Below are 22,335 nucleotides of genomic sequence, written 5' to 3'. Positions count from 1 at the left end.
TCCAGTCTGTTACCTTGATTTCTTCAAACAGAATTAAGCACTTCTATAGATCTGGGTTCAAGCCTTTTTCTTAGGACCTGTCACATTGCTCTGATTCCTCTTTGGCTTATGGTTCTCCCCTAATTAGACTCTGAAGTCTCTGAGGGCACAGATATCTTTTTAAATTCTGTATCCCAACATCCAGCTCAGTTCCTGGAACACAGTTTCTGTTTTCTGAATGAATAAATAAATGAATACACAAACTTACTGAATGACTTAGAGAAAAATCACTTCCCTGCAAATTTACAAGATTCAAAACAGGGATCATTACTGTTTTCACAACTTTTTGAAGACTAATTATTACCAGTTTAAAAATTCTGACAAAATTATAGAGATAGAAAGCAGATCAGTGGTTGCCAGGGGAGTTGGGGGACAGAATTGACTACAAAGTGACATGGGGATCTTTTGGGGGTGATGAAAATGTTCTGTATCACAATTGTGTTGGTTGATACATGACTATAAATATTTGTGACAACACATCAAATTATATTCTTAAACTTGGTGAGTTTTATTATGTGTGAATTACACATTAGTAAAGCTCACCAAAAATAGTCTGGGTGTTCAGGAAGAAAGGAGTTTGTTTGATTTTTTAAAAATTAAAGTTTATTGGGGTGACTGTCGTTAGTAAAGTTACATAGATTTCAGGTGTACAATTCTGTAACAACATACATACACACACACACACACACACACACACATATATATATATATATATATATATATATATATATATATATATATATATAGTGATAGAAAGAGAACTGACTCCGGGTGGTGAAGAAAGGAGTTTTAAAATCCAAATCCATAAAGGTAATCCTGGTAGATGTAGTAAAAAAAAAAACCCAAAAGAACAAAAAGACAAACAAACAAAAAACGGACCTGATTATCAAGACACATAGTTTCCAATTCTGGTTCTGTTAGTAGTTAACGAGATGATCTTAAACAAATTGTTTAACTTCTCTGAGACTCATTTTCTGCCTCTGTTAAATAGGGACAATACCTGCCTTGCCTTTCCAGGGTATGAGGCACCAATGAAATAACGGATGTGGCTGCACTTTTAAAAGGTTCAACAGTTATATTACTGTGATCAGAATCTCCACTCGGTACAATTTTTTTTTTAATTAAAGTTTATTGGGGTGACAATTGTTAGTAAAGTTACATAGATTTCAGGTGTATAAACATTTTAACCAGATCCAAGGAAGACTTTGCCTTGAACCTAGAGTTAAGGGAAACAGACTAGATTATGAAACTCAAGACACACTCTCCCCAACTCCTCTAAAGCAATTTGTCTTGATTATTTTGCAAAATGTTTCCTAAGCCTAGCTTTGAAGAGAAGTAAAAAATGGCTAATTTTAACTTCTGGGAGAAAGTTTGGTTGGCTTTTTGAACAGGTGATTACATAAGGGTTGTACAAGAGAAAAACCACTGACGGGAAGCCAGATTCCACTGTCTTTAAGAAGTCTTGATATCACAACCTACCACTAAATGCTTCTTTTTAACTTATTTGGATTAGTCCCTTGAAAAAGCGTTTTACTCCCAACTCTGGATTCTCCACGGTTGTAAAAGACAGACAGATCAGAGATCTAAGTCCTGCATCCTGATGTGGAGTCATACAGAAGGTTCAGGTCTTTAGGTATTATAAGTCATGTCTGCTCTTTGAGCCTCAGAGTTTTCATGCACAAAAGAGGGGGTGATATTTATTGACAGAGCCTCCATGAGGTGAAATGAAATGTTGGATCTGAAATCATTTTGTAAAATGTCAAAGAGATCTAAGCTATTATTATTACTATTATTATGCTATCATCGGAGAACAAAGGGTTGAACAGGACTGCAAAAACTGTTGCTTAAGCATTTCAAATCCTGTGGATGCCACAGAGCCTTCCAAGGTTTTACTGGTGACCCCCATCACCCCCCTAAGCCATTGGATAATTTATCTTACCGGATTTCACCTCTTGGGGTCTCCCTGGGTTTCACCTCTTGAGTCCTTACAAATGCTGGTTTCCTCAGGGAGAAGCCTTATCACAATTGACTAATTGCCATTTTTGAGCAGACCCAAATTACTGATTAAGAAGATGCTGATAATTTGTTCTATGAAGAAAAAGAGGTTCAGCATGGAAACCTGGCTGAAATGAAAACAGATGTTCAAGAACTGTCTGTTGGTACCCTTTGTGTAAAGAGGAATGGACCAACCTGAGTGTGGACCAAGGAATTCAAGTGAGGAAACGCTGGCAAGAGGGCAACTGAGCAGCGGCAGGGAGCAGAAGAAAGAAAGCCCAGTGCCATAGACCTTTTCTTCTGGCCCTCACTTTGCAACTTCCAAACTAAAACAAAACAAAACAAAACAAAACAAAAATGCTCAACTTTATGACACATCTCCCTGGCCAAGAGTCTCTAGGTGGTGGCTGTCATGAAAGAGGCCTAACTGCTTGCTGTGACTAGAAGCCTACTTCTAAGTTGGAATGTTCTAATGGGAGAGTGGTAGTAGTGAAAGCTAAGCCACTATGCCAGATATCTCTGTGGGTTGCATTCTCAGCTGTCATTGCTCACCAGGGCTTAGCCACAGAGCAATAGCCTTATATGTCCAAACACACTTGCTTCCAGATAGATTGACTCATTCAGACACACAGACACATCTGTACAAACCCTCAAGCAAAAAGATGCAAATGGACAGGCCCATAGATCCAAACACATACAGAAAAAGCACCAGATGTCAAAACACCCAAAGATACATTCAGACAAATAGATGGAGAACACACATACACACACGCATACGCACGCACACACACGAGCAGAGAGTTACATTAAAAAAACAACATTGCAGTCATATTCAGAGACACCCATACATACATCCAAAAAAGTACTTTAACAGGCATGTAGATGGGCCAAGATGCATATATAGGCATATATGGAAGGCATGCACATGCACAGATATACAGCAAGAAAGCTACACTTACAATAGTTCACATAAATACTCAACAGACATGGTTATAAATATATGGAGGTAAAGAAGCCTGCTAACACTGAATTCCTAAGTACCAGCTATTATACCTGCATTTATGAAACATCTTCAAGGGAATGCCCATAAACATGGCACCAGTTAGCACTGAAGATTATATGAACCTAAAGGATGTAATAAAAGCAAACAAAAGTACCCTGGGTTTAAAATCTTACATCTCTCCCATCTGCCATGAGAAAGGCAGCCAAAGACAATGGTAGCAGCACACTGCATGGAAGCCATAAAAAGTCCTTGATCTATCTTATAGAAAAATTAACCTCAAAGGAAAAAAGATTAATGTTCCCAACTTTGATGTAGCCATAAAATAGGTCAGGAACCCACTTTAAAAATTGTTTCCATTCCACATGATGGAAGCTCCAGTTTTTGTAATATGTCTAGGAAAAGGAAAGCTTAGAGGAACTAAGTGGCCTTAGAGGCCTGGCAAGTTCTAAAAGTAGTAGAAAAGAAGTCTTAGCTCATTAACTTGCTTATTTCCTGGTCCCTGAGACTTCTAGTATCCACCAATGTTCTTGCAGGTTTCTAGCACTGATCCAAGTTACCTGTGGTGAGAGAATATACTCCTGGCTTAGTCCAGACCTCAGCTACTTTTAGAGAGGCCTGGCTAATGGTCAACCTGGTCTACCTTTCAGAACCCCCAGGATTGAGGTGGATGGGGAATAGAAAGGAAGGTTATGCTTGCGTGAGGCCAGTGATGGGGAGAAAGGGGGCAGAAATTAGTCAGGAATAAATCCAAAGCCAGTATCTGAAGTACCCTGGAGCCTCTTACATTGCTCAGGGAATATCTTGGGAAAGAACCCCAGAATATTTTGCCAGAGCAATGTAAAGAGTTCTAAATTCTCATCCCTTTCTGTAACCTGCCTGTTCAGAGGAAATGTGAGCAGTGGATGTGTCCAATAAACAGGGAGTAGGAGGAGAAACCAAGGACATATTTAATCAGACCCAATTAAATTAGTAAGTGAAATCTGTGTTCTCAGAACAAACAGCACTGCTTTCATTTCCCAGATGAGGGTACTGAGGCTTACAGAAGAGGAATGATTGGAAATGACCACACACGAGCACACATAGAAATCCAGCAACAGAATTCAGGTCTTCTGACACCTGGCTCAGTTGTCAAATGTGGCTAAGTGATACTATTACCCCATAAATACTCAAATAATGTGTGAATATGCATCAGTTTATTCTTACCTGCTCAGAAGCCATTGCCTTGCTTAAGATTCCTTCCACCTTCTCCAGAGACATTCAATCGAGTGATGGTAAGTTCTTCTAGCTTCACCCTACAACCCTCTAGATGAACACCAACCCAGAGCTACCTTCTACTGGAGGGTCAGGGTCTACCTTCTACTGGAGAGTCAGTGGAAAATGATCTGAATGTCACCATCAAAACAGGCCTCTTAGTTAGCCAAGCTTCAAGTAGTTTGAGCAGAGCTCAACCAATATGCAGGGTGATATGTATGTGTGTATACCTGTAGCAAGGCTGCTTCTGAGATTCTGGTCCCTACAAATAGAACACCGCCCTTACTTCATTTGGAAAGTAAATCTTGAATTCTAATATTGGCACTAACAGATATTTATTGACTATCAACTATAGGCATACCTCAAAGATATTGCGAGTTTGGTTCCAGATCACCACAAAAAAAGGGAGTATCACAATAAAGTGAGTCATAATCTTTTTACTGGTGGAGGGTCTTGCCTTCAATTTGTAAAAAAAAAATGCAGTATCTGTGAAGTGGAATAAAATGAAGCACAATAAAATGAGGTACGCCTGTATGAAAAGGGCCTGGATAAGTATAAGACACAACTCCTATCTCTAACTGGTTTACTGTTATTGCCATTTCTCTCCTTCCCACCTAGTTGTATAGCACCTCAGAGCTTATAAAGCACGTTTATATGTTAGTCCTTTTGAACCTTACAGTATTACCTGTGAGGTTCAAATTATTACCCTAATATTACAGGTAAGAAAACTGAGTCTCAAAGTGGTAAACTGACTTATTCCAGGTCATACATCTAGTAAGTGACAGAGCCAAGATTCACATCTGGGTATGTCTGACTTCAAAACTTTTGCCCTTTCCAGCACACCAGGCTATCAGAAGGCAAACTCCACTGACCTTCTAATTTTGCTTAATAAATGTCTGTTGAGTGAGTAAGTAAATGAATGAATAGTGAGAGGAAGTTGTTCATGCACTGGGCAGACTGAAGTTGAGCCCATTGCATCTCGGCCTTTTGGCTCAGATCTAGTGTAGATTGAGGTTAAGCTTGACAGTGGTGTGTGTGTGTATATATGTGGAGGAAGTACTTGGGCATATGGAATTGGTAAAAGGTAGAGGGGAGAAGGAAAATACCATCACTGCACACCCCTGCATGTCAGGAACTGTGGCAGGGATATTCATCAATTCTATTTTACTCAATCCTCACAATGATCCTGTCAGATGTTATACAGCATCTCATTCCTCAGATGGAGAAACTGAGGTCCAGAGAGGTTATGAAACTTGCCCAAGGTGGCAGAACAGAAATTTGAACCACGGCCTGTCCAACTCCAAAGCTGATCTTCTTTACACTCTACTGGTCTGCCCTAGGATCCTCAAGATTAGAAGCTGAGAGAAAGGGGCTGATAGCAGTGTATGTGGAGGATTATAGAAAGGCAGAGACTGAGCACTAGAACACAAACTGAAGACCTTCAGGCCCTGAGCAAGATGGAGGTAGTGCAAGTATTAATTATAATGGGAATGGGATCCTTGGATCTCAGTGCCAGCAGGGTCAGGGATATAAGAGGACCTGTATGACAACTGGCTTCCCAAATGGGATCCTGATGTCATCTGCCTTCCTTGGGATAATTTTAGCACAAGTAACTGTTTGGAACCTTGAGAAAGAGAGTCACAACATCAGAGCCACTTATATCCCAGATGTGAGAGTGGCTGCTGAGGTGATGGCAGGACCTGTGCCAATCTCAGAGGAACATTTTCCCACCCATGGCCTATAAATAAGCCCAGAGAAGTCCCCAAAGTAGGTATTAACCTTGGCTTTGTTGCACCCTCCCAGAGGCTATCATCTACGCCAGACAATCAGGAGGCTGTGGCGGGGACACTCTGATGCACTTGGCAATGGAGGGGTAGCAGCTACTAAAAAGTCTCTGAGTTACCAGGGGTTGGGCTCATTTCCTAAGAGAGAGGGAGGAGGGAAACATCTATGACAAGATAACCTGCATTAGACACCCTGGCCTGACCTGCCAGGGGACTGTGGGAGTGCCTTATTTCCAGGCAGAGGGCTTAGAAAACATGGCAGGCATCTGCTGCTGCCTTGATGACTTGGTTTGTGCCCACCACCTTCAGTCTCCTTAGGGGGGAAGGATAAGGCTGGTAATCTCAGTACAGGTGAACTTGAATAGAACCAAGGCGTGGCATCCCACATTTAAGATTTTGCTCTAGAACTGGAGTTAAAATCACACTCTGACATGGTGGAATGTCAGGAGGTTGAAACCCTCAGGTATAATTAATTATGTTATGAACTGACTTGTGGCCTTGGGAAAGTCCTTTCCCCTGTCTGAGCCTCTTTCCCCATTCATAAAATGAGAAGACTGAGCAAACTCTAAGGATCCCCCTAGTTCTGACAATGAAGGACTGTCTCCATGTTTTCAGAATTCTGTACTCTCCTTTTACCACCTCCCTGGCTTCTGGACATTTCTTAGGGAGATGATGCTACAAAAGTCCTAACCCTGTGATTTCTTCGGCGCCTAAATTCCTAGAATGCTGGCAAGGAATTGCAGGATTGGAAATGAGCTCCAAGTCAAAGCATCCATCAAATGGGAGTAAGAAGAATAAAAGAGAAAAGAAGAAGTAGCAAATCCAGAGCAGTCTTTGGGGTTGAGGGAAACTTTGGGCTTGATGAAGTGGGACCAGAGCTCCCAGAGCTTACAGAGACTATAGAAAACTGTGGAAAGGAATGTTGTGAGGTCATGTATGTCCTCAGCATTCATGAAAATTATGTTTCTATAAAAAATGACTGGGGGTGGGGCCTGGGGCTGTTAGGGTATGGTATTAGGCCCATAGGTAAGAAAGCATGGGTTCTTCCAGTTGTGGCAGAAGATAGAGCTTTACATTGGAGTAACAAGTGTCTGGCAGTCAGGACCAGTGAACTGAGTCTAACAGGGTGGACCTTGCAGCTCTGGGAGGTAACTTAGGTGTTGCTGGGGAGAAGCCTCTGAGTTTTGATTGGTTTAAATGAAGCTGCCTTGACTCTTCAGGGGCTTTCTATGGTCAGTGGTCAGTGAAGGAGAGAAAGGACCTGAAATCCACAGAGAGTGAATCTAGGCAAGAAGCAAGAGAGGCAGGACTAAGACGACCCCATGGAAGTGGGGACTACAGGAGTGGTCCCTTTGAAGCAAGGAGGGTATATAGAGGAGTACTGTGAAGAAGATGGATAGCAGGAACTGGAGCTTATGAAGATTAAGTACAGAGGGCCTGGGGGGGAAATGAGCTTGGGAAGATAAGATATTTGAGTGCTTAGAATTAAATGGTCCCCCAATTAAAGATATTTGTATTTTAAAATAAGAGCATGGAGAAGGAAAAGTCTATACCAAGGCATCACTAACAGTGGATTTTCAAGTATCAGTGAGGAAGAGTATTAGGGGACTAGAGGGAGATGTGGGAGAAGGAGAGTAAATGTCAACTCAGTCTGTCTATGCATGAAGCCTGCTTGGCATGTCCTGCCACAGAAACCAAGGCATAAAAGGCACACCTGTGCAAAGCTTCCTGGGACTCCTCCAGCCCACTTAATCCAACTCCACTGAAATGCTCTGTGAGATAGGCAGAGAGTGGCATTTTGCCAGGAGGATTTTGAGGGGTGGAGTCCTTGGTGATGGGTCAGCTGGGGAAAAGAAAGCCTGCAAAGAAAACTAATCAGGATTAGTTACTCAATGTGGGTGTGGAGTGGTCCAACACTTGGTTAAACAACAGAGCTTTCCAATTTGAAATATCATCAGGTCCAGCCTCCAAATCCGGGCAAGGTTACTATGTATCATCAATAAATGCAAGCAAATATCCAACTACCAAGAGCCTAAAAGAGATCAGGCAGTAGAGAAAATGAAAATCAGGCTACTGATTTAAGGAAAGTAGCATCCATGTATGTGTGTGCATGTGTGCATGTGTGTGTGTGTGTGTGTGTGTGTGTGTGTGTGTGAGAGAGAGAGAGAGAGAGAGAGAGAGAGAGAGAGAAACCCTCTCCAGCCAGAGCACATCCAAGTTGTCTCCTTTGATATCAACATAGCCAGCTGTTTTCATCCCAAATCCTTCTTTCTTTTTCAAAATCTTGACATCCAAGTGGAAAAAAAGAAAAGAAAGTAACATCTATGAAATATCTGTGGAGAAGCTGGTGTGTATCAGATATCCTGCTAAGTATATTTATGCATGCTATATCATTCAGTCTTTACAACTACTCCATAAGGTAGATAGTAGCCTATTTTACAGTAAGAAAACCAAAGATTAGAAAGGATAAATGAGTTTCCCAAGGTCTCACAACTAGTAAATTGTAGGTCCAACTGACTACAGACTCTCTAGACAAGATAGATTTCCAATCAAGATGGCGTAGTAAGTAAATGTTGTGCTCATCTCCTCCCACAACCTCATCAAAATTTCAACTAAACTATAGAACCATCATTGAGAATTGCCTGAAGTATAGCTGAACAGAAGTGCTATAACTAAGGATATACAGAAGAAGCCACCTCAAGACTGGTAGGAAAGTCAGAGATGTAGAATGAGCTGATCCCACACCCACATGTAGCGGTTAAAAATTGGGAGGGACATCTTGGCTGTGGAGGTCCCCCCTGAGGAGCAAGGGGTCCCAGCCACACACCAGACTCCCCAGCCCAGGATTGCAGTACTGGAAGAGGAGTCCCCATAACTTCTGGCTGTGAAAACCAGTGGAGATTGTGGCTGAGTGAAACAGAGAGCAGCTGGAGTCCCAGGTGTTATTCTTAAAGGGCCCATGAACAGAGTTACTCATGACAGACTTACTTGCTCTGAGTTCTAGAGCTGGAGCAGCAGCTCGAAAGGCACCAGGAACATACTGGGAGGAACTCAATTGTCTTGCTTCAGAGGAAGGGCTGGAGAGGCAGCTTTCTCCCAGACAGAAGTGCTGGCAGAAGCCATTGTTCCTTTGTTGAGCTTTCCCTCCACCCAGCCTATATGTGCAGGCAGATGCCATATCTGAATCTCCATCAACCTAGCTAACATTATTTGCCTTACCCTGGTGATTCCCTGAGACCCTGCCCCACCCAAATTGCGAGCCCACCTAAGCCACTTCCAGTAGCTTTTCCCTAACAATATACTGTCTTGGTTCATGATGTGGATATTCCTAAAATCTTTCAAAGGTTCAAGAACTCCAAACAATCAGTATCTGGCCTCAGTGTGCCCCCATCCCTCTTGCTAAGCATCACCAAGCCTGACACTAGAAGGAGCTGGCCTCAGTTCACAGCTTAGCCTCTCCTAGGCACCTCTAAGCCCAGCACAAGTGGAAATCATACGTAGATAACTTTGTAGCTCATACCAAGTGGCCCCAGGCAGGGCACAGGCAGCAGTTGACCTTGGCCTGCATGAGAGCCTCTCCCAATAGACACCAGTGCCAACACACTCGGTAGCCAGTTTCAGGTCACACCAGAGCGCCACACAACTACCTCCACAAATGGCACAACCAAAGGGCAGATTCAGCAGTTACCAGAGGCCAATTCCTTAGGGTAAGCACCTGCACAACAGCTCCTCCACTGTAGTAATGGTCAGTCTTCACAACCAATCAGCCTGAGGGGCAATTCCTCCCATTGACATGCCAACAGCAATCAAGGCTCAACTACAACAGGAGGGCACCTACAAACCACACAAGGGACACACCTGGAGCACCCAGCTCTGGTAACCAGGGAGACTGAACCACTGAACCTCACAGGACACCTACTACATAAGGCCACTCTGTTGAGACCAGGAGACATAGCAGCTCTACTTAATACATAGAAACAAACACAAGGAAGCAGACAAAATGAGGAGACAAAGAAACATGTCCCACCCCCCACCCACCCCCCCAAAAAAAGACAGAACAAAGCTCTTGATAAAATACTAAACAAAATGGAGAAAAGCAATTTACCAGATGCAGAGTTCAAAACACTGGTTACAAGGATGCTCAATGTTCTCAATTAGAACTTCAACAAAAAGATAGGAAACGTAAAAAAAACCAGTCAGAAATGAATACAATAACCAAATTAAGAATACATTAGAGGGAATCAACAGTAGATTAGATGAAGCAGAGGATCTAATCAGTGATTTAGAAGTTAAGGTAGCAGAAAACACTCAATCAGAACAGCAAAAGAAAAAAAATCCAAAAATAAGATTAGTTTAAGAGGCTTCTGGGACAATATAAAGCGTACCAACATTCTCATTATAGGGGTACCAGAAGGAGAAGAGAGAAAGTAAGGAATTTAAAACCCATTTGAAGACATTAGGATGGAAAACTTCCTTAACCTGGCAAAGGAAATAGACATACAAGCCAAGGAAGTACAGACGGACTCAAAAAAGATGAACCCAAAGAGGCCCACACCAAGATACATCACAATTAAATGCCAAAGGTTAAAGACAAGGAAAGAATCTTAAAAGCTGCAAGAGAAAAGCAGTTAGTTCCACACATGGGAGCTTCCATAAGACTGTCAGCTGATTTCTCATCAGAAACTTTGAGGCCAGAAGGGCCTGCAAAATAGTCAAAGTGATGAAAAGCAAAGACCTACAACCAAGATTACTCTACCCAGAAAAGCTATCATTTAGAATCGAAGGACAGATACAGAGCTTCCCAGACAAGAAAAAGCTAAAGGAGTTCATCACCACCAAACCAGTATTACAAGGAATCTTAGAGGGACTTCTTTAAGGAGAAGGAAAAAAAGATAAAAAATATGAATAATAGAATGGCAATAACTACATATCTTACTTTAAATGCATTAAATGTTCCAATCAAAAGATAGGGTGGCTGAATGAAGAAGAAAACAGACTCTTCTTACATATGCTGCCTAAAAGAGATTCACTTCAGGCTGCAAGTAAATTGATGGGAAAAATGTTTCATGAAAATGGAAACAAACAGAAAAGCTGGGGTATCCAGAATTTATAGATGATGTAATACACAATTGTACACCTGAAATCTATGTAATTTTGCTAACAATTGTCACCCCAATAAACTTTTTTAAAAAGCTGGGGTATCAATACTTATACCAGACAAAATAGTCTTTAAAACAAAGTCTATAACAAGAGACAAAGAAGGACTCAGTCATTGCATTTCGGGGTATTTATTCAAAGAAACACAAAACACTAACTCAAAAAAACACATGCATCTATATGTTCATTGTAGCATTATTTACAACAGCCAAAATAGCAACCTGTGTCCATCAATAAATGAATGGATAAAGAAGAAGTGGCATACATATACAATGGAATATGACTCAGCCATAAAAAAGAATAAAATCTTGCTATCTATAACAACATGGATGGACCTAGAAGGTATTGTGCTAAGTGAGATAAGTCAAACAGACAAAGACAAATACTACATGATTTCACTCATACGTGGAATCTAAAAAACAAAATAAATGAACAAAGTATAAATAACCTCATAGATACAGAGATCATTTTGATGGTTGCCAGATGAGAGGGAGTTTGGGGGAATTGGTGAAAAAGGGGAAGGATTAAGAAGTACAAATTGGTAGTTTCAAAATAGTTATGGTGATGTAAAGTACAGCATAGGAAATATAGTCAATAATATTGTAATAACTATGCATGGTGTCAGATAGCTACTAGATTTATTGGGGTGATCACTTCATAAGTTATATAAATGTCTAATCACTATGTTTTACATCTGAAACTAATATAGCATTGCATGTCAAGTGTAATTAAATTTTTTTTTTAATTATTTAAAAAGTACTTCCTGGGCCCCTACAGCCTTCACGTTCTTCTTCAACGCTCTTAAGCCACCATGAACACAGTACAGGTTTCTTACACCTGTATCATTCATTCCTAAGTGGATTGGATGTGGGGAGCAGTTAATAGTTTGGGTGACCTAGGAAAGGGTCTCTGCCCAATTGCTAACTCAATTTCTCAGGGCAGAGACCAGCTACCAAAGTCGATTCATCCTTATACACAGCAAAAGTTACTAGGTAGTACTGAAAATAGAGCTGCAGATGGTACAAAGAGACTGCACTGAATCTATGAATCCTAAAACATGGTCTCAAGATTGCTTTTTACCATGTTCCCTAATCCTGACTTATTTACTTTGTCTCATACACCTATAATCTGTTACGGCTAGAAGCCCTCTTGTAGTTCATACAATCTTTGAACAGATGGGAAGGAAACTGAGGCTCAGTAACAGAAAGGACGGGATCATCGGATTATTTTGATTCTAGGTAAAAGGAGGGGGAGCTACCTACACAGCGTGAAGTCAAGCTCTGTGACAAGATATATGGGATACATGCCCCTAAATCCTCTTTTCTCTCTATAACCTGAACATGTTCACCTCACTGCTCACAATGGCTATAGTTCTACCAATTTCAACATCACTGTTGAAGGAAAGGTTCACCCTTCTTTATGAAGATGAAAACAGACCTCTATATGAATTATCCTAATCAGATTGCTTTAAGACTGTATTTGGGGTCAAAGCTCTGGTCTGAGGGACAGATGCATATTAGTTTCCTAGGGCTGCCATAACAAATACCACAAACTGGGTGGCTTAAAACAACCAGAATTTATTCTCTCACAGTTCTAGAGGCCAGAAGTCTGAAATCAAGGTGCCAGCAGGGCCTGGCTCTCTCTGAAGTCTCGAGGGGAGGATATTAGAATATTTCCTTGCCTCCTAGCTCCTAGTGGCTCCCAGCAATCATTGGCGTTCTTTGGCTTGCAGTTGCATCACTCCAACCTCTGTCTCCATCATCACATGGCCTTCTTCCCTGTGTCTTGGTGTCTGTGTCCAAATTTCCTTTTTCTTTTATTTTTTTCTTAAAGTTGATTGGGTGACAATTGTTAGTAAAGTTACATAGGTTTCAGGTGTACAAATTTCCCTTTTCTGATAAGGATATCAGTCATTGAATTAGGGCCAATCCTAATGCGGTATGACTGCATCTTAAATTCATTACATCTGTAGAGACCCTATTTCCAAATAAGGTTACATTCACAGGTACTGAGGGTTAGGACTTAAAGATATATTTGGGGGGACACAATTCTACCCAATACAGAAGAACACAACATTTTGGAAACTTCAGCTTGGGGAGGGACCAGAACTAAGCAGCCCGAAGCTTAGAGGACAGGGGTAAGAGTCCCCAGAGCTGGAAGAGATTAAAAAAAAAATTACAAATGGAAGGCAGCCATTTGTACTTCAGCCCATCCTGAAATAAGGTTACAAACTCCATAGCCCATAATATCTTTAAAGAAAATCTACTGGGCTGCACAAATTGGAGCTCCTGTAGCATGGACTTCATAATTTGGTGTGTCCAGAAACACGTTGATGTAGTACTCATTTTAGACTTTCCTCTTTTTCGCTGAGTATCTTTGAGGGTCTGGACAGAGGAACCCACAGCAAGGGGAAGCCTTGCTCACTCAGGGAGTGCCCTATCCACCCCTCCTTTGCACTCTGCCAGAGGGCTACTAGGAAGGATAAGCTGAACCCATGGAGTGTGTAGGTGTTAACAGAGAGTTGGGGGAGACAGAGGAGAGAGGTCAGAATAGCTGACAATTTGGTTGGCAAAACCTGACTGGAGTTTCCTTCATAGTCCACAGGTGGTCCACTAGCTTTGCAATGTACAGCAGCTAAGAGACTGAGGAGATTGGGCTCAGTAATTTTCAAGAGATTCCAGAATGGAGTGAGAGGCAGTATAGAGGCCCACTGAAATAAGGGCCAGGATCCTTGTGTCCTGATCCCACATTGACCACTGACTCACTTTGTATCCTGAGACAAGGCTCAGTCTCTCCAGCTGTGAAGTGTAGATAATAGCCACTGCCCTAGCTATTTCTGAGTATGATTATGAGTATCATTTGTAGGGAGAAACATAATAAAATAGGATAGTGGTTATGAAATCAATAGGGCAGGGACACTGGGGGGGGGGATCAAATGAGATAGAAGTTAAAAGCACATAGTATGTGTTCAATATATCTGTTTTCTGTCTTCTCTAGGAAGGAAGCAGGGGAGACTTTATTTTCAGTTGACAAATGAAGGAAACCGAGAAGCTAAGTGGTCAAATGACTTATCAAAAATCAATATCCAATAAAGTAAAAGAGCCAGGACTTTGAAACTAGGTATTTTGACTCCAACTTCAATGTTTTGTTCCTCATATATACTGCCTCAAATTCCTCATCTGTCGTGTGAGAATATGATAATAATAATAATAATGACAATTACAATTAGAATAGTTTTACAAATCTATTTATATATGGGAAAACACTCTATAAAGTATAATGTCCTGTAGAAATCTAAAGAATGCTAATCATTATCCACCTTCCTCCCTCAACTTGTATTCTACTAATTCTCACTAAAGTGTTAACTAATGACAGTTTTGAGGAACAGTTCCTTCCTGTGACATTTGCTTTTAATAACTAATGCAAATAGTTAACATTTATTGTGCACTGAATCTTACCACAAACTGCTATAAGCACTTATGTGTATTTACTCATTTCATCTTCACAACAACCCTATGAGGTAGGTATTATTATCATCCTCATTTTAAAGGTAGTCCCTGAACTTATAGGACAGTTGTGTGATAAAATAAGTTCATACGTGTAAAATGCTGAGAACAGTGCCTGGGCACATAAGCACTATGTAAATGTTAGCTACAATAACTATTACTGTTTTTTTCTTGGTTTTCACTTCTTCCTCTTTTTTTCCTAACCTGCCATCTTGAAAGTCTCTTAGCTATAATTAATATTACTAATTTTCTCAATGCAAGGAATGAAGCATGGAGAAGTTTCGGTCCCCACTGACCCTTGACAAATTCCCCAAGTGAAGGGCTCTGAAGAAACCACATTCCTGCCTTCTGACATCATGCCCTTGAAGCTGTACCCCCTTCTCAGCTACAAGAGCAGCCCCACGCTTGACCATAGCCAATTCTGGCCAAAGCGACTGCAGTTTCAGGAGCCACTTGACTCTGGAGGGTTGGGTGAATAGACTTCCAAAATAAAACACCCTGGAAGAAGCCAAAGCCCAGTTTCCTTTGGAAACACAAAAGGACCAAGATTTTCACTTCCATTTGCATGTAATGATCAATTGCAATCTTGTGACCTTTGTTACTTACATAATGCATTGCTCTCATATCCATTATTTCAGTTTAGCCTTATAATAAATACAGACCTGAAAGGTGCCTGGGGGAAGGATGAGGATTTCTAGTTAGCAGAGAAGGATGCTAAAACCCAGAGGGGGAAGCGGGTTTGTCACTAGGATTTGTGGCAGAACTAAGACTGGAACTCTGAACTCTTGGGTCCTACTTGACTTCTTGTTTGTCAGGGGAAATCCTCTCCCTCCTGTGGGACTCAGTGTCCTCATCATCTGTAAAATAAAGTGATTGGGCAAGTGGGTCGACAGGACCCCTGACCTATATCAATGTACGCTGACATTCAGCTTTTCCATTCCACTTTGCTTTTACTTTGGACCCCAGTTCCTGTCTGGGCTGGTGTTTAACACCCCAAGGAAAGATAGCCAGAATCTCTGAGCAACCAGCAGAGGGCACAAGAAGCCTGCCAAGTAAAGCCATTCCGAAACAAGCCACTGGGAGGCAAAGAGTCTCCCACTGGACTCAGGGAAACATTTATAGGCTTAGCTGGGAGGAAAGAACTAGAGAAGGGCAAGGAGGAAATCCTCAGGAATTATCTAGTGCAAAGTTCAGATGGAGAAACTGAGGCTCAGAGAGAGGATGGATCTGTCTCAAGGTCACAAAATAAGTCAGAGGTAGAAATAAGACTAGAAGTAAGTTACCTGACCTCAGACACTGGTTCAACTGCATTAACAGCTGTTGCTACAGTACTGTCTTGAATTGTTTCTCTGGCTGTGTGTTGTTCACTTTTATTAATGATTTACCAAATTTAAATTATAATGACAACAGCTACCACTTTGCGGATGCCCACAACATGTCACGACCGGTGATAGGCTGGGCACCTTACATATCTGGCTCCTTTAATTCCCTACCATAGCCCTCTTAAGTAGGCAGTGTTTTATCCCATTTCACAGAGAAGAGCGCAAGTCACATACAAACCCTTGTGACCCTGAAGACCATGCTTTTAAAGAACTCAAAAGGCATCTCCATGCCCAGTCCACACAGCCCCTTAGCAAGGTGATGTACTAAATGTGAATCTCTTCCTAGCGACTGGTAACCTTGGACATGCAGTTCCCAACTGTAATTATCAGCTAATGGAGTCTTTAGGTACATTTGTTTGCTTGCTTTCTTGATTGTCGCTCTTAAAGCCACTGAAATAAAATGTACTCCCAATAACACTGTGCCAATTTTTATGTGCTTAAAGCTTACCAAAAGTGACATATAGAAAGAGAATGCTTATAAACATATTAATGTCCTTCTCAGAAAAAGCAGGTTTATTGCTTTTGTCCTGGTGGGGCCCAAGTTCTCTGAAAGTGGAATGTGAGGGATTACAGGACAGTTTGAAAACTATCAAGCTAGATAACCAACAACAACAAGAAGAGGAATCTTAATTAATTACCCCTAAAAATACTCTGCCCTAAAATTATCTGGGGAAACTATAACATACCTCCTTATGAAGACATTCTTAAGTCTCAGAGCCAGATAATCCCTTCTAGTGTTTATTCAACATTCCTCTTACTGCAATTCTAGCATATTTCTTTTTGTCCATGAATGGGGGTGTGGTGAGCACCTGCTTGTCACCACTATAATCAACCCCCTTGAAAACTACAGATAGCTAGACAAAAGCACTAGACTTGAAGTCAAAAGTGAGATTTGAATTCAGATTCTATCCCAATCTGTGTGACTTTGGATAAGTCACTCAATTCTCTGAGCTTCTTTTTTCACTGGTAAAATGAGGATAATGACTCTCACCTCACAAGGTTACTTTAAGAATTAAATTAAAATAATATATGTCACAGCAGCTTGCAAGATGCTGGATATAAAGCTACCACTCAATGAATGCTGAAAGAAGAATGTTATTGGGCCATCCTCTGCCTATGTTCTTCAGGTCAAATGCATTCTTCAGTGCTTTTAACAGAGGGCGCTAGAGATCTGTGAGACATCAAGATAGCCTCCTCCCTCCATAGAGAAACTGAGGTCCAGCAAGATGAAAGGACTTATTTCAAAGTCATACAGACAATCGGGCACAAAGCTGGAACATAAATCCAGGTCATCTGACACTCAGCCAAGAGGCTTTCAGTGACACCAGTTTCTGGATTTAGCTCCTGTTGGTGAGAGAGGGGACAGTGGCAAAGAGGAGAAATGTCCCACGGGAGACCATGGCTGTCTTAGGCATCATTAAATGACCTTGGTCACTCTGCCTGCACTCCAAGGGCTTCAGTTCAAGGCATAATTGAGGTGCAGCTATAGGAATTGAGCCCAAGAAAGGGGCAAAAGTTGCTCCGGGGATTTAGGATCAGTCAAGCGCCAGCTACCTGACTGTTGGAAGCATTCCTTCCAGGACATTCCTGGTGGAAAGTAGGGTTGTGGGGAGGGCATGGAAGTTTGGCTTCTGGGGTCTTGAATGTTTGAAATGGTGATTTGAAAAAGACAGCTTCCCCTTTACCTGAGTACTGGAAACTCCAGTGCAGGACTTGCTGGCTTCAATCTCTGTGTCTGCTGCACCCATACCCAAGTCGGACTCCTGGGGCTGCCCTGCCTGGCTGGACCCGGTGGACCCCCTGCCGGCCTCCTGCTTCTCCATCTTGCTGGGCTTCTCCTCTAGTTTCTCCATGACAGCTTCGGTGATGACCATCCTGGCACAGGTGCCCAGCTCAGGGGACGACTCTCCAGTACTGTTATCTTCCTTGAGGAAGGTGACCAGAGTCTCAGTATCTTCCTCGAGATCCTCAGAGGAAGAGTGCTCCCCAGTAAAGGCAGTGCTGTAGTGGTAGCTGTAGCAGTTCTGTGGCATCGGGTCATCCTGGAACTCGAAGACAGCTGAGGTTGAGGCCAAGGCCAAGGTAGCAGTAGTGCAGGGAACTGCAAGGGCTTGGCCCGAGGTCTCCTGTCCCTCAATGCTCATTTCAAAGGTGCATGAGCTCTGTAAGGCCTTGAGGTGGTGGCGCTGGTGCCGCCCAATGGCATTGCCCCACAGCTCGGGCTCTGGGGGACTACAGGACAGGCTGAGCGGGAAGGAGGCCTGGGAGGCAGCACCCTCCAGGATGAGGTCTTTGTTGCCACGGACCAAGTAGGCCTCATGGTGGCGGCGGCGGCGGCCCATCTGTGGCTCTTCCCGAGAAAATGCCCGCCACTTGCGGGCCACCTCAGCCACACTGCTAAAGAACTTGACAACACCACCAAAAGGCGTGCCCTTGTCTCGGCACATGTGGCTTTCCTCGTAGCCCCCTTCCACGTTCCCTTCCAAGTTGGAGTCCACGATGGAGACCTCGAGTTCCTGGATTGAGTCTCCAGTTGATATGTGTGGGGCCTCATGGTCCACAGGGAACATGCTTTTCAGAGACCTCCTAGCCCTCCTGCCACTGCCTGGCTGCTCAGGGGCTTCTTCCTCCCAGGGATCTTCCTCTACTTGGATGCCTAAGTCATTGAAGTCCAGTACTTTCTGGCTCACCCTGTTGGGGGTGTGCACCACCCTGTGCTCATCTGCAACGAAGGGCTCTAGGTTCTCAGTGTGGCCCGCATAGGAATGGCGGAAGGACTTTGAGACCTCCTCAGCCTTCCTAATCCGGTAGATGCTTGGGGGCTCTTGGGGTTCCTGGGTCTTGCTGCTCCTATGGGCAGTATTTTTGGAGGCCCCAGTCAAAGGCTTCAATCGCTTAAACGACTTCATTCGATCCATTAATGTGACTTTGGGTTTCAACTCTGATGGCCTGGAGGTATCTCCCAGTAAAATCATGGACTGGGGTCGCTTCCCCTGACTAGATGTCCCTTTTCTGCGGCTCATAAAATTCCAGATCTTGTTGACTTTGGTTTTCTTCTTGTTTTGACAACGCTCATCCCTGGGACTCAGGTCACCCTTGTCACACTTAGACTCCTTCATCCCCACCTCCCCAGCCAGGCCTACCTCAGGGCAGCTTGGGAAGACCCGAGCCAGATAACCATTGGGCATGAGCTCAGAGAGGGACGCAGTCCGGCAGCTTCTGACAGTCTCCATGGTCACAGCAAGGGATGGGGCCACCAAGCCACAGAAAGAGGACTGACCAGTGATTTCCAGCTGAAGGGGGGAGAGAGAGAGAGAGAGAGAGAGAGAGAGAGAGAGAGAGAGAGAGAGAGGAGCTAGATTAGGCAAAACCACAAACAGGGTTATTTACAGATTTGTCACAATCAAATACATAGAATATAGTTTGTCACCACTGAGCGAACAAATATTTAGGTTCTGGATTGGAGATCACAGTTTATCTTGTTTACCAAGGAAAGCTTTGGTTCCTATTTGAATGCAAATATACTTGAGAGAGACATAACTTAAAGCTATTATTACCAGATCTTGACAACTGAACAAATACATTTTTTTAAAAGCTAAAAAAAGAAAAAGCTGAAAGGTACCTCAGAAGTCCATCACTTTGATCCTCTCATTTTACAGGGGGGGCCCTGGAGATCCAGAGAAGACAACCTGTCTTGCCTAAGCCACAAAGCCAAGGGAGCAGCAGGTAGGGATCCAGTCCATGCTTCACTCTCTCATTTGTTTCTCCATTTACTCAGGAAACCAGCAGGTTGTGAGTTCACCTTCCAGGTCACCTGCTTAGCACTGACCCCTCAGCTAGGTGCTGGACACCACTGAGATGAAACAGACTCACACAGCTAGTCACACGAGCTCACAGACTAGTGGGAGAGACTGGGTGGATAAAAACAGTTACAGTACAGCTTGATAAGTGCTCTAATAGAGGTATGCACAAGGGCAGTGTAAGCTTCGAGGGAAAGAGGGAGGAGACAGTAGATTGAGGGGGTGTGGTGGCTGGGGAGAGGCGAACAGAGAGAAGATTAGGGGTCCACAAAAATGTTTCCCATAGCAGTGGAGACTAGATCCAGGAGCTCACACTATCCAGTGCTCTTTGTCCCTCTGCCCTGCACAGACGAATAGCAGGGTTTGCCAAGAGGGAGATAGGCAAGAAGGCAGGTTGATATTCAGAGGCTGAAGGGACAGGAAGGGAAGAGAGGAGGAAGTGGGCAGAACACAGAGTCCTAAAGACATTTTCTGCCTTCTTGGTGGTTTTGCCAGAGGTCAGCTCACTCATCAGGGTCTGTTTGTTTCTCTTTTTCTCTTTCTCTGCTCTCATTTTCAATGTTAACTTCACCTGACCTGGATCACACCTTTACTCTGTGTCTTTAAGTGTGTAGCCTGTACAGAATATGTTTGACTCAGAAAATGTTCAAGTTGAAAGAGACCAGAAATACTATCTAGTTTGGGAAAATGGGACCAAAATGGGGTAGAGACTTGACCTAGGTCACACATCAATTCAGTGGCAGGCCATGAATAGAAGCCTAATCTTCCTGTCTCCCAGGCCAGGAAGGGCCCTTACCTCTGTCCCACACTGCCACCCTCATCCTCGAGTTCTGTTTTTTCCAAGTAGGCTGTCTGTACAACTCAGGATGATACTAATAACAGCTAACATTTATAAGTGTGAGACACTGCACTAAATTCTTCTTTATCTATTTAGTTTTCACAACCCTTTGAGGTGGGTACTACTGTCATCCCCATTTTAAAGATGGTTCAACCAAGGTATAGAAAGGTTAGATGATTTGCTTAGGTACTCCACAGCCATGACTAATAGAGTTGGGATTTCAATCCAGGCAGTGACACTAGAGGCCTTGCCCTTAATCATTATACTATACTCCCTTTCTGGAACAGGGCTTTGCACACAGAGGATGGTCCACACACAAGTAACCCAGCCTGCCTGTCTGTCTCTTGACTTCCTTTGGCAGCACCGGAGCAGAATTAGCCTCCTTAAAAAAAGGCATCTGGACACATTCTCGGTGTCAGTGCCCAGAGTAGGGGAGGGGAATTGATGAGAGATAATCACTGTACCTGATAATCCTCCTACAGAAAACCTTCCCAAACTAAGCAGGTAAGCTCAGGACTCTCACTTTCCCCAGTTTTCAATCTGGCCATTGCCTTTCCCCCTGGGTTTTGCTCCAAGTGTATCCCCAAACAAACAAATAAAACAAAAACAATAAAAAATATATCCTGAAAAGATCCAGTCTTAACCTCTAAGTACAGGTAAAATAAAAAAGAACTCTGAGATCCCCTAGTCCACTCCACCCACCATTTCACAAGATGAAACTGAGGCGCAGAAAATTCAAGTGAAAAGCAAATCTGGTGCACATGTCATATTTATGTACAAACCACAGCTGCAGAGCTGGAAGGGACATTGGAAACCATCTAGCTGGGTCCCTTATGCTGCAGCACGGTAACTGAAGATGACAAAGGCCAAGGAGCCTTCCTCCAGCACACAACTAGTGAATGAAAGAGTCAGGCCAGGCTTCCCAATATGCAGGGTAGGCCACTGTGTTCCTCTGGCTCTCTCATCACTCAAGTGTTTATAGGAAATCCATCAACAAAAGGGAAGGCTACAAAGCTGAATTTCCCTATGGGGGTACTTAAGAATGGATGCAAGAAAAATGTATTTTTAAGAAAGTCATTTGTTCTAAACATTAGTTCAGGAGTCTTACAATATAATTAAGATTCACAAAAGGGACATATGAGGTGAAACCTTTATCAATAAATTTGATAAGATCCATTGGACCAAAAAGACTTCCTAAGACAGAAGTAGAGCCATCATCACAGCATACAACAACCGGGGCCTCCTTTGTCACAAAGCAAACACACTCCATTCATGCCACCATGGAACATTGATCACTCTGCATTTTTGTTCGTTTGTTTATAATTATTTGTTTTTTTTATTTTTTTTTATTTTTTTATTTTTATTAGTTTCATGTGTACAAAATAATGTAATAGACATTTATCATTTATATCCCTCACACAGTAATAACCCCCATCCCCCCATCTACTACCCCTCTGACATTGCATACAGCCATTACATTTCCACTGTCTCTATTCCTAATGCTGAACTCAACTTCTTGTAGCAATATATATATATATATATATATATATATATATATATATACCTATGTACATATATAT

This window comes from Rhinolophus sinicus, chromosome X (assembly GCF_036562045.2).
Source record: "Rhinolophus sinicus isolate RSC01 chromosome X, ASM3656204v1, whole genome shotgun sequence".
In the NCBI taxonomy this organism is placed as follows: domain Eukaryota; kingdom Metazoa; phylum Chordata; class Mammalia; order Chiroptera; family Rhinolophidae; genus Rhinolophus; species Rhinolophus sinicus.
This window is presented reverse-complemented; position numbering follows the sequence as displayed.